Source organism: Urocampus carinirostris, chromosome 10 (assembly GCF_059441175.1).
Source record: "Urocampus carinirostris isolate Australia breed hairy pipefish chromosome 10, RoL_Ucar_1.0, whole genome shotgun sequence".
Lineage (NCBI taxonomy): Eukaryota > Metazoa > Chordata > Actinopteri > Syngnathiformes > Syngnathidae > Urocampus > Urocampus carinirostris.
The window spans coordinates 2148660-2164063 of NC_142358.1; the positions used below are offsets into that span (position 1 = coordinate 2148660).

The 15404-nt window shown below is 40.6% G+C and overlaps 2 long non-coding RNA genes across 2 annotated transcripts; one reads left to right on the forward strand and one right to left on the reverse strand.

Moving 5' to 3' along the window:
* The first annotated feature begins 6085 nt into the window (after positions 1-6085).
* LOC148357466 (uncharacterized) lies at positions 6086-8364 on the forward strand. Its single transcript, XR_015851590.1, has 2 exons — positions 6086-7261; positions 7990-8364. It is a non-coding gene; the product is annotated as an uncharacterized LOC148357466 (long non-coding RNA).
* Positions 8365-8447: 83 nt separating this feature from the next.
* On the reverse strand, positions 8448-9904 carry LOC148357467 (uncharacterized). The gene is made up of 2 exons (XR_015851591.1): positions 9624-9904; positions 8448-8914 (listed from the first exon to the last, which is right to left on the reverse strand). It is a non-coding gene; the product is annotated as an uncharacterized LOC148357467 (long non-coding RNA).
* Between the last annotated feature and the right edge of the window lie 5500 nt (positions 9905-15404).

Sequence of the window (15404 nt, forward strand, 5' to 3'; positions counted from 1 at the left end):
TTCCACACTAAACTGTGGAAATTTGGAGGCCTGTCTCACTGAGATAAAAGAGTGGATGTCACTCAATTTTTTACGTCTTAACTCTGAAAAGACCGAAATGTTAGTCATTGGTCCTTCTAAATGCCGTGACTTATTCTCAAAAACTGCTGTGAACATTGACAAATGTCACATCACACAGAGTGACTCAGTTAAAAATTTAGGTGTCATATTTGACCCTGATCTATCCTTTGAGATGCATGTAAAGCAAATTACTAGAACTGCCTTCTTCCATCTTCGTAACATTGCTAAAATCCGTTCAATACTGTCTCAGTCTGATGCGGAAACAATGATTCATGCATTTGTTACCTTCCATCTCGATTACTGTAATGCACTACTCTCCGGTCTCCCGAAGTCCAGAATCAAGTCTCTTCAGCTAGTACAAAATGCCGCAGCGAGGCTTTTAACTAGGACAAAAAAGTACGATCACATAACACCGATTTTGGCTAACCTGCATTGGCTCCCAGTTAGCCAAAGATGTGACTTCAAGGTTCTCTTAGTATTGTACAAAATCATACATGGACTTGCTCCCTCTTATCTTTCAGATCTGATCTGCCACTATGTCCCGGTCCGAAGCCTACGATCTGAGAGTGCCGGTCTTCTGATGATCCCGAGAGCAAAGAAGTCTTCTGCTGGTTCGAGAGCGTTCTCCATCCGGGCACCGGTGCTGTGGAATGCTCTTCCCCCTGAGATCCGATCTGCAACCTCAGTGGAAATGTTTAAATCTAAACTTAAAACTCACTTCTACTCCATTGCATACGAATAACCCACTCCTCTTGTCGGTTGAAAATAGTCTGTGTAATATAGTGTAACAATCTGTGAAGCCCTTTGAGACTCTTCGTGATTTAGGGCTTTACAAATAAAAATGACTTGACTTGACTTGATGGAACTTTTTAAATGACTCACCTAGCAGGTTATGCGCCTTGCATGGCTTTCGCCGCTATTGGCTGTGTAAGCATACGTGAGAATGAGTAAGTGTGAAGTACATTGGAAAACTCTTTGGGAGGTCTTCAGCGACTTGAAAAGTGCTATATAAATGCAGGGCCAGGTTGACTTTGGGAGCCACTAGAATAGTGTCAATAATCAAGCGGCTTAAGAGCTGAGCTTTGTAGGCAACAAGAACTCACTTTGGCTAAATATGAATGCAGAGGCGGCTGTTGTGTGCTCATATGTGAAAGCAACGCCTGCAGCTCGTACTCTGTCAATCAGAGCGCTGAAAAGGATGAGAGTCAGAGAGAGGGGGACTTTTCAGTGGGTGGAAAAAGGAAGAAAGCCACGCAAATGATAATGTAAACGGCGGATTACATCACGCCGGGAATGCTAATCCGCAGATTTTTTTCCCGGGCACAGGATTATGGACACCTACGAGACAAATAAAAGGCTTTGGGAAATCCACCCGAGCACATTGAAGGCACAGAGCAAAGAAGAGGTTCGTTCATTTTATTTGAAATTTTTTATTTAGCTATATTTTGGATCTCTAAACCACGTGATGTGTCTTGGGCAAGCAAAGCCTGGTGGTGCCCAGTCCTCTCCAAGCCAACAAATGATTCCAGCCGGTATCAAACCGGGGGGACCTTTCGTGTGTTAAGCGAATGTTACATTAAAATGTGTTATTTTTGTCTATAATACTGTATTTTCTTCTTAAAGGGTCACTGTGTACTATTTACCTCCTCCTAGTATTATAAAAACAAAATTGATTAAAAGCCCAAAATAGATTTTAGTGATAAGCAAAAATACATGAACTATCATAAATGTGCATTTGTTTGAATATTCGTAGGTCAAAAATTTGAATTTATTTCGCATAGCATTAGATTCACCTAGAGGGAGCTGACATAATTGTCATCTTGCTGCTACGGGTACCCCCCAAAAAAACTAAAACTTTGTGAAAAGCTGGGCTAAATAATGAGAGGAAAATAATGCGGTTTTGGTCACTTTGACTTTTTTATTGTCCTTGTGTTTGTAGCACACAATTGGTCATATATTACACTGCCTCTTTAAAAAAAGTAAATGAAATAATTTTAATGGGTCCATCAATCCATCCATTGTCCTCACTGCATATTCTCAGTAGGGTCGCGGGCGTGCGCAAACCCACCTCAGCTGTCCTCGGGCAGTGGGCAGGGGACACCCTGAAGTGGTTGCCAGCCAGTCACAAAGCACACAGAGACAGACAACTCACTCGCTCATTCACACCTAGGGCCAATTTGGGCTGGCCAAGTAGCCTGACTTGAATGTTTTTTGGAATGTAGTAGGAAACCGGAGTGCCCAGCGGAAAGCCCCACAAGCGAAGGGAGAACATGCCATCTCCACCTAGGAAGGCTGGTAGGTGGATTTGACCCCATGACCTCAGAACTCTGCTGCGGATGTCCTAACTACTCGGCTAGCATGCCGCCACGGTATATTTTAGATTTATCTTATTTATTTATATTTCATGCTAATATATATATATATATTTAGTTATTTGACCCACTAATTCTGGAAAAAAAAAAAAAAAAAAAAACAGCCAACAGAGATCTATGGATCCCCAAAATTTAGTGTGCTCCATGCCCTTACAAACTCGTATTTTCCCTTACAAAATACAAAAAAAAATCTTTTTTTTAAAAAAAAAACATGTTTATTTATGTAGTTTAACATGTTATATTGTACATGTGTTTCCTTATATCATATATATTGTTAATGAACATTTTGTTGTGAGACACTGAGCTGCTCGACATGAATGAGGTTTATTATAAAAAAAGTTAAAAAATGAAGTCGCTTGGACGTTCACTGTAGAAGGAAAAAGTACAGGCAAACATAATTAAATAGAATAATACATTTTCGTATTAAAATTCTTCAATCATTTTCTGCATTAAATTATTGTTGGTAATATACTGATTAAAAGGGATCACCACAAACTTGTCTTTTTTCATTTTCTCCTTTTATACTTCCTTTTTTTTATACTTCTTTATACAACATAATCATTTGTATTATAATGCATCAAAGCAAGTGAGCCGTTTGAGAGCCGGCTCTTTAATGAATTGAGCCGAAAAAGCCGCTTCTCTAAAAAGAGACAGACTACACAACTCGAACGGGATCGGTGTGCAGATGAAAACTCGAACCGCGAGACCAAAACAACAAATGCGGATCTGCCTGACGAAAACTTTGGAGTGCGTTAAATCTTTTAAAAAAAATGATAATGACAGTTTCGTGTCAAAAAAATTGCGTCCCGGGGACGCACGTTGATTTGACACATTGCGTCCCCAGCAAAAATAATGCGTCTAGGACGCATGGATGCGGGCAAACGAGAACACTGGTTTAATTGGAAGCTGCTTCTGCTCCTGATTGACAAGTCAAAGGCCAAAGTTGAGCTAAAAAAAACTTCAAAACATTTGCTGTATTTAACTCAAATGAACTTGAGCATCAAATTCAGTTAAGTCGAAGCCGCTTTGACTTGTCGACGACATGTCAAAAACTGAAATGAAACCGAAACACCTTAAAAACATTTGTTATAAATAATTTTAATTACCTCCAGATTTAACTCCCGTCAACTCCACGACACTTTAACTCGCTGAACAGTCAGTCAATAGTTACAGTAAGATAAAGCAGCTTGAAAGTATTAGTTCAAATTCACTCTAGCTTACCTTGAAGGCGCATCTACTCACTATAAGTCAAAAGCCAAAGGTCAATCTGAAATAGCTTCAAAACATTTGCTGCAATAAACTCAATTGAATTCTAACGTAAGGAATGTAGGTTAACTCTACCTACTTGTAAAAATGACACGTTTGCACTATTTATACAAATACAAAATTCCTTTTTCATCCAACATAAACCCGATGAAAAAAAAGAAAAAACAATATTAAGATTTCAAAAAAGACTATCAGGATAAAAGGCAGGAAAAAAATACTTACAACTTAGTGCTAAGAGACTGGCCTAAGGTGTAATAATAGTGCAATATTCGTGAATGAGAAAGAATGATGCATCGTAAAAATAGAGCGATGGAAAGAAGTGCAATAACATTTAGCAGCAACAACAAGAAAAGGTCACAAGCAATGTTCCCTCTAATTTTCCACGGGTGAGCGTTCACACAAAGTCAGTGAGCAGCGCTTGAAACAACAGTGATCAACCATAGTCCCAAGTGTGGCGATTAAATTAATTATCAAACATGTCCAAAACTTGACTTCAAGTTACATTTTGCCGAGTTTCCGGCTGTACAAAATTTTTTTTCTCTTTTCAATGAATTGACTCATGTATTATTGCAAAGGTTGTACGGCCTACAAACGTCGTTTGTTCTTACAATTCTTTCACAAGATATCCATTTTTTTAATTTCCTGAAATATTTTGTCACATAATATTAACACTTTTGGGGGCTTATTTAGTCGTTTGTAAGATACAGAACTGTACTTGATCAGATTTTTAGTGGAAGTACAATGTTAGCAACAATATTCACTTGACATAATTGGAAACTATTTAAATGCAAAACAAACTTTTTCTTCTTTTTTCCGTGTTTTTTCTACTTTTTTTTGAATTCCTTTGAAAAAATTTCATTGTGTTTATTTTTTCCGAGCTGTTACTTTTTCTTTTTGTTCTCTATTTACTTTTTTCCTACATTTCTTTCTTTTCTTTTTTTCTGGCTTTTTTCAAATTTTTGCCTTCTTCTCAGCTTTTTACTACTTTTTCGTTTTGGCATTTTTTTCATTTTTGTTCTATTCCCCCCTTCCTTTAAGTCATTTTGTGCATAATTTTACATAGTATTTGGTAATGCTGGGATTAAAGAAGCAAAAACAACCTGAAGAGCCGTTTAGGACCCTTGTGCGCTGTCTAGATTTCCTTGTGCGCTGAGAATGTGCGAACTGTGCGCAATTGCGCATGCGCGCAGCTTAGAGGGAACACTGGTGGAGACCATTCTGTCATGCATTGAAGAAGAAAAACATTCAGAGAGTAATAAGCACTGCTCAAAAGGTCATCGGACATTGACAGCTTGCAATACGGTAGCAGAGCCATCAACATTATAAACATAACATCTTGGGAGGAAAGAGGTTGCAGGTTTGATTCCCGGCTCCTTCAAATTAAATATCTAAGTGTCCTTGGGCAAGACACTGAATCCCTAATGCCCCCAATAAGCAGGTAGGCCTTGTATGGTTGACTCCTCTATAGGTGTGTGATTGTGTGTGTAAATGGGTAAAGTGTGAAGTTATTGTAAAGCCTATAAAAGGCCCTCTGTGACTGGAAAAGCACTACATAAATGCATTCCTTTTACCATTTACCACCTTGTTGACGTACTGCCCTCTTGTAGGCTCTACAGGTCCCTGAAAACAAGCACAAACAGACAGCTTCTCCTTCCCCAGGCCCATCACCACCTTTATTGAACGCACAAACCTGAAAGCATATTTTGCGATTTTTTTCCCCTTTCTTTTTTCGCAGCTGTTTGATGAAACTGTCAAAATATATACTATTGCACGAAATTGTGAAAATATATACCTTGTGACCAGTCTCTAAGCTGCGCACATGCGCAATTGCGCACTGCTCGCACATTCTCAGCGCACAAGAAAATCTAGCTAGCGCACAAAAATGAGGGCTCAAAATTACTAATTAAGAAGCGACTCAAGTCAAAGTTAGAGTGCATGAAGGTAAAAATACACGGGCTCCCCTGACGTTGTGTCCTAAATGCGGTATTTTGAAGTCGAGTCGAAGGAGAACGAAGTTGAGTAAAATTAGTCGAGTTTCTTGGGGAACCGGCTTTTTCGGCTCGGCTTACTCACAGGAAAGGAACTCTTTCAGGTCCTAAACGGCTCTTTGGGTTGTTTTTGCTTCATTAATCCCAACATGACCAAATATCATGTAAAATTATGCACAAAATGACTTAAAGAAAGGGTGGATAGAACAAAAAAGAAAAAAAATACCAAAAGGAAAAAGTAGTGAAAAGCTGAGAAAAAAAGAAACAACAGGAAGAGAAAAAATAAGGAAAAGTTTAGAAAAAAGCCAGAAAAAGGAAAAGAAAGAGATAACAAAGAGAAAAAAGTAACAGCTCGGAAAAAATAAACACGGTGAGATTTTTTTAAAGGAATTTAGAAAAAAGTAGAAAAGAAAAATCATGTTTGATAATTATCTTGCCACACTTGGGATTATGGTTGCTCACTGTTGTTTCAAGCGTTGCTCACAGACTTTGTGCGAACGCTCAGACCCGTGGAAAATTAGAGGGAACATTGGTCTCCACTGTGGCTTTGTAGGACACCAGCAACTTCTGTTCCAGGTTTCTTCTCCTGAGAACCCTCAGGAAGTGGAGTCCACAGCTGATGGGCCTTTCCCTCCACATGATGCGAAAAATGATGAACATTTTCTGATTAAAATCACATAGTTTTTTTAGTTGAATGTTGTCAAATTCTGCCTCACGAACAGCAACCCGCGGCTCAGGAGCCGCATGCAGCTCTTAGGCGCTGCCAAATGGCTCCTTGGAGCATTTCGAAAAATGTTTAAAACATTGAAAACAATTGGGGAGGATGTTAAGGATGTCACAGCGTGTGCGGTTTCCTAATGCGTACGAAGATAAGCAGGACATTGTGGTTCAGTCTTGAAGAATATTTATTCTTAACAGCAAACAAACAAGAACTCGTCTTCATCCGATTCAACATGGCAATCAACTACACAGACATGTTGTGTTTACGTAATGACGTCACCCAATAGAAAACGCTTTACCGCAATTCCACGAGTAAGAGCGCCATAGAAATTGACAGATCTCAACAGAGGAAATTACATTTTTTGTTTTAATATGGTTTCTGTGGGAGGATTAACATGACACAAACCTTTTTTAACGTTTTTCAGTGTGAATAAATCTTACATATCACCAAGGAGCTGTTGCGAGTTAGGCCCAATCCCATTTCTCTCACTCGGCCCTGAGGACCCTCCAGTGAGGTCCCTCGATAGAGGAGTGCCCTCCGCCGGTGGAGTGCAAAGTGGAAAAGGTTTGGACAAGACTTGCAAGGTTCCACCCCTGTCCAGGAGATGGCGGTAATATTAATTGGCTGTAGACCTTAGTGACGTATAGGCCTACGTCACATGTAAACAACTCGAGTCTCAACCTGTAGTGTGTCAGTTGGAGATTTCGTGCAACGTTAAAAATGCCCGCTACAGCTGTGTTATTACCGATTGCCTGAAAGCTCATCATCTTTTCCGTGTCTCCAATCAACGGAGGAGAAATGTGCTATACTGAAGACAGCTTCGGCGCTATGTAGTGCTGATTCACCTTTACAAGGTACGTACACTCAGTAAAAAAATGACCCGTTCGGTCAAATACAGTAAGAGTTAACATACAATGCACGTTCACGTAATACCCTATGTTTGTGTAGACATAAATGGCAATCTACTTATTAGTATCTTAATGCCATTTTATGACACATAGTAGGGGTCTTGAATGTGTGACATGACGAAAAGTAAACAAACACAAGAACAGTCCACCTGACCCTTAAGCTGACATAATATCGTCACCAAACTTCCCTGTACGACCCAAAAACCTTAGTTCATAAGGAATTTAATTCAAAAGAGTTGTCATTGGATATAAAAAAGGTGCTTGATTGCTGTTGTTTGGTCATGATTGTTTTCTGTTGTTGGTGTCAAGGGATTTGTTCAGACCAAAAAAGACAATCGACTTTGGCTTGGACAGATCTATTGACACTAACAAAGATATCATATAATGAAATTGTGAATATGCTTGATTGCAAATAGGATTTTCGAGAAGGGTTGTTCAAACCCTCACATTGTGTTTGCTGTTAATAACATCATATTGGAATATAATATTGTGAATGTGCTTGATTGCTGTTGTGATTGTCATGATTGTTTTTTTTGTTATTAGTGTCAATAAATTTGTTCAAACCAAAAAAATTTCAACATTTTTTCATGATGCTTACATCACAGTTAAAGCGGTCTTTTTCTTTTCTATGCCCACATTTATGTCTAAAATGTTTGTTTTCTATTGTGTTCCAGAGTGGCTGTCCCATAAGCATGGACAGGTTGGACAGGAATGTTCCCATCCTGTGCTTATGGTTGGATTGGAGTCAGAACTCATTCAGGACTTAAGGTTGAGCAAGAAGGTTATGTGGGCCCTGCAGGAGCTGCTAAAGAGGGAACAGGGCCATGGCTGGAGGTCCTGATCTACGTGTACTGGCTGGCCCACGCTCTGTCCTACCGTGTGGTGTCACGGGTCTTCAGGGTTCCCAGGTCCACCGTACAAAGAATTGTCCACAGTTAATATGGAATAAATTGCCCAAAAGCCATATTTTAGGCTCTTTAAGTCAGACCCACATTTGCATTATGTGCTTTTCTGCATTACTATTCAATAAACATCTTCATTTTGAGTAACACCTTGGTGGTTTATTTCATAATGATGTGAGATACTGCGTGTGAACTATGTGACTGTTGGACAGAAAACAACTACAAATCACTCCAGCTTAAATAATACTTTACTTTCAGAAAAACAAACTCACATTGGGCCAAAATACATAATAGTAAATAAATAATGTGTCACAAATTTTAACAAAAATATACCAATACTTCCATGAAGCTGGAAAACACAAACTGGAACTTCATTGAGTTCTTAATAAAAAAAAATATTTTCCTTTTATAAAACAAAGGGAAACATTGCAGAGATGTCACTGTTCTGGAAATTTGTCCACGAGCTTCCCAAAAAGGACGGGAACCGCTCAGTTTTGGCCACAGTTTCTTCGAGACTTTTCCTCACTCCGGCAGACTCCACTTTCAAAAAGTCAAGGAGTGTATCGTGCTTCCTTTTTTTTCTGGGTGATTTGGGGTTTGGCGCCGGATTAGAAGGTGCCAACGACGTGCCCGGTGGTGTGGATGGCGTGGTAGCTGTGATGGTGACCAGCTCTTCCATGGGACGTTCTACAATGGCCTTTAGGTTGGGTGGAAAAAACAAGAATTACTTAATGCTGATGTATTGTACAAAAACAACTGTGTATACGATGCTCAACTAGTTGATGTGAGACATGAAATTGACATGTTATTCTTATGGCTGTATGAGCCTTCTATTGGCCAGCATCACATATGCTTTAGAATTGTCTCCACATTTGGACAACATTTTGAGAAGGTAATTCGTTCACTTAATATGTGTTTACAGAGAAGACAGTGAACTATGTGATAGTAGTTTGTTTCAACTGTATTTCCACGTGAAATTCGGAGACATTACTCGTAATGCATGATGAAAACTAATGCATTCTGATCTCACATGAAAGAATCATATTGTAAATAAAACACGACACCCGAAATTGTGTGCAGTAAACAAGCGCTTATGTCCAGAACGGTATTCTGACTATGCTCCTTTAGCGACTGGCCATGTACATGAAAAGCACGACTCGTTTAAGATAAAAACAGGGATGGGCTGAACCGTGATTTTCTGCACAGTTATCCTACTTTACAGTTTGTAGCGTGAAGGTTTTTTTTTTGCCAGCTCCCTTGGTAGATTAGTGCACTTCGTAAAGTAGCGATTTTGCAATGTTCGTGTTTTAACGCGAAAATACGATTTTCTATTGCATTTACGTCTAACTAAGATATCTCAATACATTTTATTGCAAATACATGCGTGGTTGTGGAAAACTACTTACATTTGTGTGGTTCCTTTTCGGGCATGTTTGTTGATATTGAGAATTCGCAAAGCCTTCTGGGTAGTCACTTCGCTGCCAAGTGAGGTCGAGAGCCCCCTCGGTCTTGAAGTGGTTACGACTTGGTTTGAGGGCACTTCTGCCTCGGTCTTGAGAGTATCGGGACACACCCCATTTTCACGTGAACGCGCAAACCGAGTGACTAGGGCACATAGCGAGTGAAAGTGCGAAGAATGGGACGCAGCCAAAGAGTTACAAGCTCAACTCCTCTGCTTTACCCTCTTTCTCCACTGTCCAGAGCTGTGTGGCCCGAGCTCCGCCCCTTTTAAAGGGGAAGGGTCACCAGGCAAGACAGGTGGCTGTTTCCAACAAATCGGCCATGGACCCCAAAGGTAAAAATAGAAAAATAACCGAGGAGAACAGAGGATTCAACATTTTTGGACTAAATCATTCATTTATAATTTATTCATCATTTATTGTGGATGTAGATGGATTGACTTAATGTTTCCTCAGTAGAAAGAAGTCATCAAAAAACAAAAAGAGTAATGTTGAAATAACTTTACAGGGAAGGCATGCTACATTGGCGGCACAGTACCCAGTTGGAAGTGAGAGAAAAAGTGTGGTTGCATCACTTCTGGAGAAAGTAGATGAGCAAAATTGGATTGCATCTCCAAACTACACTCCTGCCACAGATTTTGTTGCAAACCAGGAAATAACAAAGCGGGGAGAACTGTTGACAGATTGTGACTAAAAATGCTTGCCTACTTAAGACTATTCAACTTACGAAAAATGGTAGATGGTAGATTTTTTTGGGGATGTCGAAATATATCCGGACATTGCTGTAAGTTAAATTTTGTATTGTGTGCACCTTTTTCTGAGTAGAGGACAGTAGTGTAGCGCTTTTTTCCACCGTGTGGCACTGTGAGAGGTCACCCAGCAACCACCCCAAAGAAGAAATCCGGCTTCTACTTTCTAGTTTGTGTGTAAACATCCTACTAATACTGTATCTCTAGCGCCCTAAGAACTATGATGTTTTTATTGTTTAATATCTCATGCATCAATTCAATATGATTGGTGTAAATTCTAAAGAAGGGGAAAGCAGTTTTTCAATGAAAGTTGAATAATAAAGATTGATGTGGTCGAGAAAATGGTTGGATTGCTTTTTCTCGCCCACTATCTACCACGGAGGAGGAAGTAGCCTAACTCGTGAAGCCCATCTTCCACAAGTAAGTTAAACTTAACTTTATTTATCTTTATAGAGCATATTTTTTTATTAAATTATTATTTTTTACTACAAAACAATACAGGCTACTTACATAAGCCTTAAACATACAAAATACCAGCTCAGTAGCCTAGATGGTAAGGCGCCCGCTTTGAGACTGGGAGGTCGCTGGTTCGCGCCTCGGCCGAGTCATACCTAAGACTTATAACATGGGTAAATGGCGGTGCCCTCTGTTGGCTGCGGCTGCATCGGCTCGCTACAACGGGTCAGGTGTAATCGACATTTCGTTCTGTGTACATTGTTACACAGAATGACAATACTAGGAAATTATTATTATTATTATAGTACTGAAGCAACTTATGAACGATTGGTTCCGGACGATCGTTCGTAAGTAGGGCAGTGTCTGTACATGAAGAAGGCATTCATCAACATATCAGATCACCTGTTTGTAGATTTCAAGAACAAAAGCGAAATAGTTGTCTCCGCCAAGACAGTGAAGCTAAGTGCAGTTGTAATGGCAAGCAATATCACCGAACAGCAAATCAAAGACATACAGCGCCAGGATATTTAATTGCCTGTGATGAGTCGTGTGATGTGATGGATTTGTTAGTGCATTTCTTCAATTAAAACTTCTCGGGGTCTGACATTTCTGCTACCATCAGAGGGCCCCAATTAGTGTTTATAAATTACCCTAAACGTAAACCTAAACTTTGGCAGGTCACTTGTTGTTCTTCTGTCATCCTCCTTGTGTCATTTCATCCCACCACCACGCCAGGTTTGTTTCTTTTGGTTTCAGTCATTGTGTCTAGTTGTGTCATGTTTATTTGTATATCCCTTGATCACACAAATCACAGGAAGTCTCAAAGGGCTGTACGACCCACTACTACAGATTATTAGACTATTGTTACACCATCCCCCGATCTAAAACCCACATGAGGGCAAAAAAAAAAACCTCAAAACCCTCAGAATGAAGAAATGAAAAAACCTTGAGGAGGAACCACACATGAGGTAACTCCTCTTCCAGAACGATCAGGCTGCAACGGATGTTGTAAGGGCATGAACAAACAACACAAATACATTGTCAACGTAAGATAAAGGTATTCATATACTCCTGAATTTAATGGTGTTTTAAGCCTAGATTTAAACAGTTCCATTGAGAATGCAGATCAAATCTTGAGCATTCCACAGCACGGCGGCCCAAATGGAAAACGCTCTCGAACCCACAGATTTCTTCATGGCTCTTGTGATCACTAGTAGGCCAGCATTCCCAGGCTCTCCCACATAGATCATCACCCTCAAAACCTTAACAAAAACATACCTTAATAATTAATATTGTCTTGAAGTTAAACTAGAAGAGAGTAGTCTCATGATGCACTGCATCTATTTTAGTCATTTTGATATTAGGCTCATATATTTGTAAAGATCCATTCAACATCTGTTGCGTTCCCCATAAGGCCTTTAAGTTTTGCAGCTTTAGACACATTGTTTTTTTGTTGTTTGGTCCAATATGGCTCTTTCAACATTTTGGGTTTGCCCACCCCTGGCCTACGTACTGAAATAAAATGTATTTCGAACGCATCGTGTTGACACAAAACTTGTGGCCGTAACACAGGCTCCTCCCTCGGTTTCTTCTTTCACGGGAAATAAAAAAATGCGGTAGACGAGGCTCAGCGCAATTTATTAGCTCTGGCCAATCAATCACCGAAATGGATTTGAAACTGCATTTTAAAAGCTAATTTTGCCGCACCGATAACCTTCGGGAAACACCAGCGCTGTTATTTATGGGGGCTTTCAGTTTGGGATAAGTGCGGCCGGATAAATGAGGGAGGGAAGGGGTTTATTGTCAGACTATTACTCTCTTCTTTTACGATAAACACTTGCGCTTGTTCTTTTTTGAAATTTTTATTGCGCTTTGTTCAAAGCAAATGTGGTAGTCAAATGTTAAAAAATAGCATTACCAAAAGTCTTTCCTATATCATATAAAAACCTTGCTGGGCACGAGGGTTTAAACCAGGGGTCTCCTACCTTTCAAAAGCTGAGAGCTACTTTGTGTCACATTAGTGAAAAGAGCGTGGACTTTGATATAAATGTCTAAAATACCAACTTAGCTAGATAGCGTGCTAAATAGCCAAAAAAATAAAGTGAAAAGTAAAAATAAGTGGGACACAATCATGAAGTGGAACACACTTTATTGGATATTTTAATGTTTTTTAACAAGCAACAAAACAAAAAAGTGGGTGTGCAAAATGATTCAGCCCCATTGAGTTAATACTTTGTAGCGCCACCTTTTGCTGCGATTTCAGCTGCAAGTCGCTTGGGGAATGTCTATATCAGTTTTTCACATCGAGAAACTGATATTTTTGCCCATTTCTCCTTGCAAAACAGCTCAAACTCAGTGAGGTTGGATGGAAAGTGTTTGTGAACAGCAGTTATCAGATCTTTCCACAGATTCTCAATTGTATTGAGGTCTGGACTTTGACTTGGCCATTCTAACACCTTGATATGTTTTTTGATGAACCATTCCATTCTAGCTTTTGCTTTATGTTTTGAATCATTATCTTGTTAGAAGACAAATCTTCGTCCCAGCCTCAGGTCTTATGCGGACTCCATCAGGTTCTCTTTCAGAGTGGTCCTGTATTTGGCTCCATCCATCTTCCCATCAATTTTAACCATCTTTCCTGTCCCTGCTGAAGAAAATCAGGCCCAAACCATGAGGCTGCGACCACCTTGTTTGACTGTGGAGATGGTGTGTTGAGGGTGATGAGCTCTACTGCTTTTACGCCAAACATAACGTCTTGCATTATTGCCAAAAAGTTTGATTTTGGTCTCATCTGACCAAAGCACCTTCTTCCACATGTTTGGTGTGTCCCAAACATGTTTGTTTCCCAGGTGGCTTTTGGCAAGCTTTAAATGACACTCTTTATGGATAATTTTTAGGAATTGGCTTCCTTCTTTCCACTCTTCCATAAAGACCAGATATGTGCACCATACGACTGATTGTCGTTCTATGGACAGATTCTCCCACCTCAGCTGTAGACCTCTGCAGTTCATCCAGAGTGATCATGGGCCTCTTGGCTGCATTTCTGATCAGTTTTCTCCGTGCATGAGCTGAAAGTGTAGGGGGACGGCCCAATCTTGGTATATTTGCAGTGCTTTAATACTCCTTCGATTTCAATATTATTGCTTGCACAGTGCTCCTTGGAATGTTTAAAGCTTGGGAAATCTTTTGGTATCAAACAGAGCTTCACACCTAGCTGGATCCGATAATCTCGGTCTGTCCCTCACCCCCTCAAACACCCTCCTCCGGAGAAAAACAACGCCTGCAACAAGGACAATGCAAACATGGCCTGAAGGAGCTCTCTCTCAGCTGCAGGACTGTTTTCACCCGACCTGCTGGGAGGTATTTGAACATTATGACCTCCAGGAGTTCACTGACACTGCATTATCCTATATTACACACTGTATGGAAAACGTCACAGTAAATAAAAAAATCAGGGTCTACCCAAACCAATAACCCTGGATGTCCAGCGGGATGTGCACCCTCCTCAAACACGGCAACACTGCCTTCAGGGCTGGAGAGAAGGTCAAGTCAAGTCAAGTCATTTTTATTTGTATAGCCCTAAATCACAAAGACTCTCAAAGGGCTTCACAGATTATTACACTATATTACACAGACTATTTTCAACCGACAAGAAGAGAAGGCTCTTTACAGTATGGCCAGGGCTGACCTGAAGAGAGGCATTGAGAATGCAAAGGCAGCCTACATGAGGAGGATCAAGCACCTCTTTGCTGGAAATGAGACGAAGAGGATGTGGCAGGGTCTACAAAACATCACAAACTTCAGAGGCTACAAACTGGCAACTGTTGAGCTGATGATTCACTAGCTGCGGATCTTAATTAGTTCTTTGCTCGCTTTGAAGCTGGAAGGCCACAAACAGTCACACCACACCCACCAACAACCAGCAGTAACACACTGACACTACAGGAGCATGAAGTAAGGCGTGTGCTGAAAACTGTTAACCCCAGGAAGGCAGCTGGCCCGGATGGAGTACCAGGCAGGGTACTCAGGGACTGTGCCGATCCGCTGGCTGGGGTCTTCACCACCATCTTCAACCAGTCCCTGTCACAGGCTACCGTCCTACCCTGCTTCAAAACCTCCACCATTGTTCACATCCCCAAGAAGTCAGCAGTGGAAACCCTCAACGACTACAGGCCTGTCGCACTTACGCCTGTGGTCATGAAGATCTTTGAGAGGTTGGTGTCCCAGCACATCAAGGACTCCCTGCCACCGACACTGGACCCCCACCAGTTGGCCTACAGGGCAAACCGCGCCACTGACGACGCCATAAACACCGCACTTCACACCGCACTGAGACACCTGGACCTACAAGGTAGTTACGTCAGAATGCTCTTTCTGGACTTTAGCTCAGCCTTCAATACTATCATCCCGGAGATCCTGGTGGAGAAACTCTCTCATCTAGGACTCTCTTCCTCCATCTGCCACTGGATAATCGACTTCCTCTCAAACCGCCCACAGTCTGTGAAACTCTGCAACCACATCT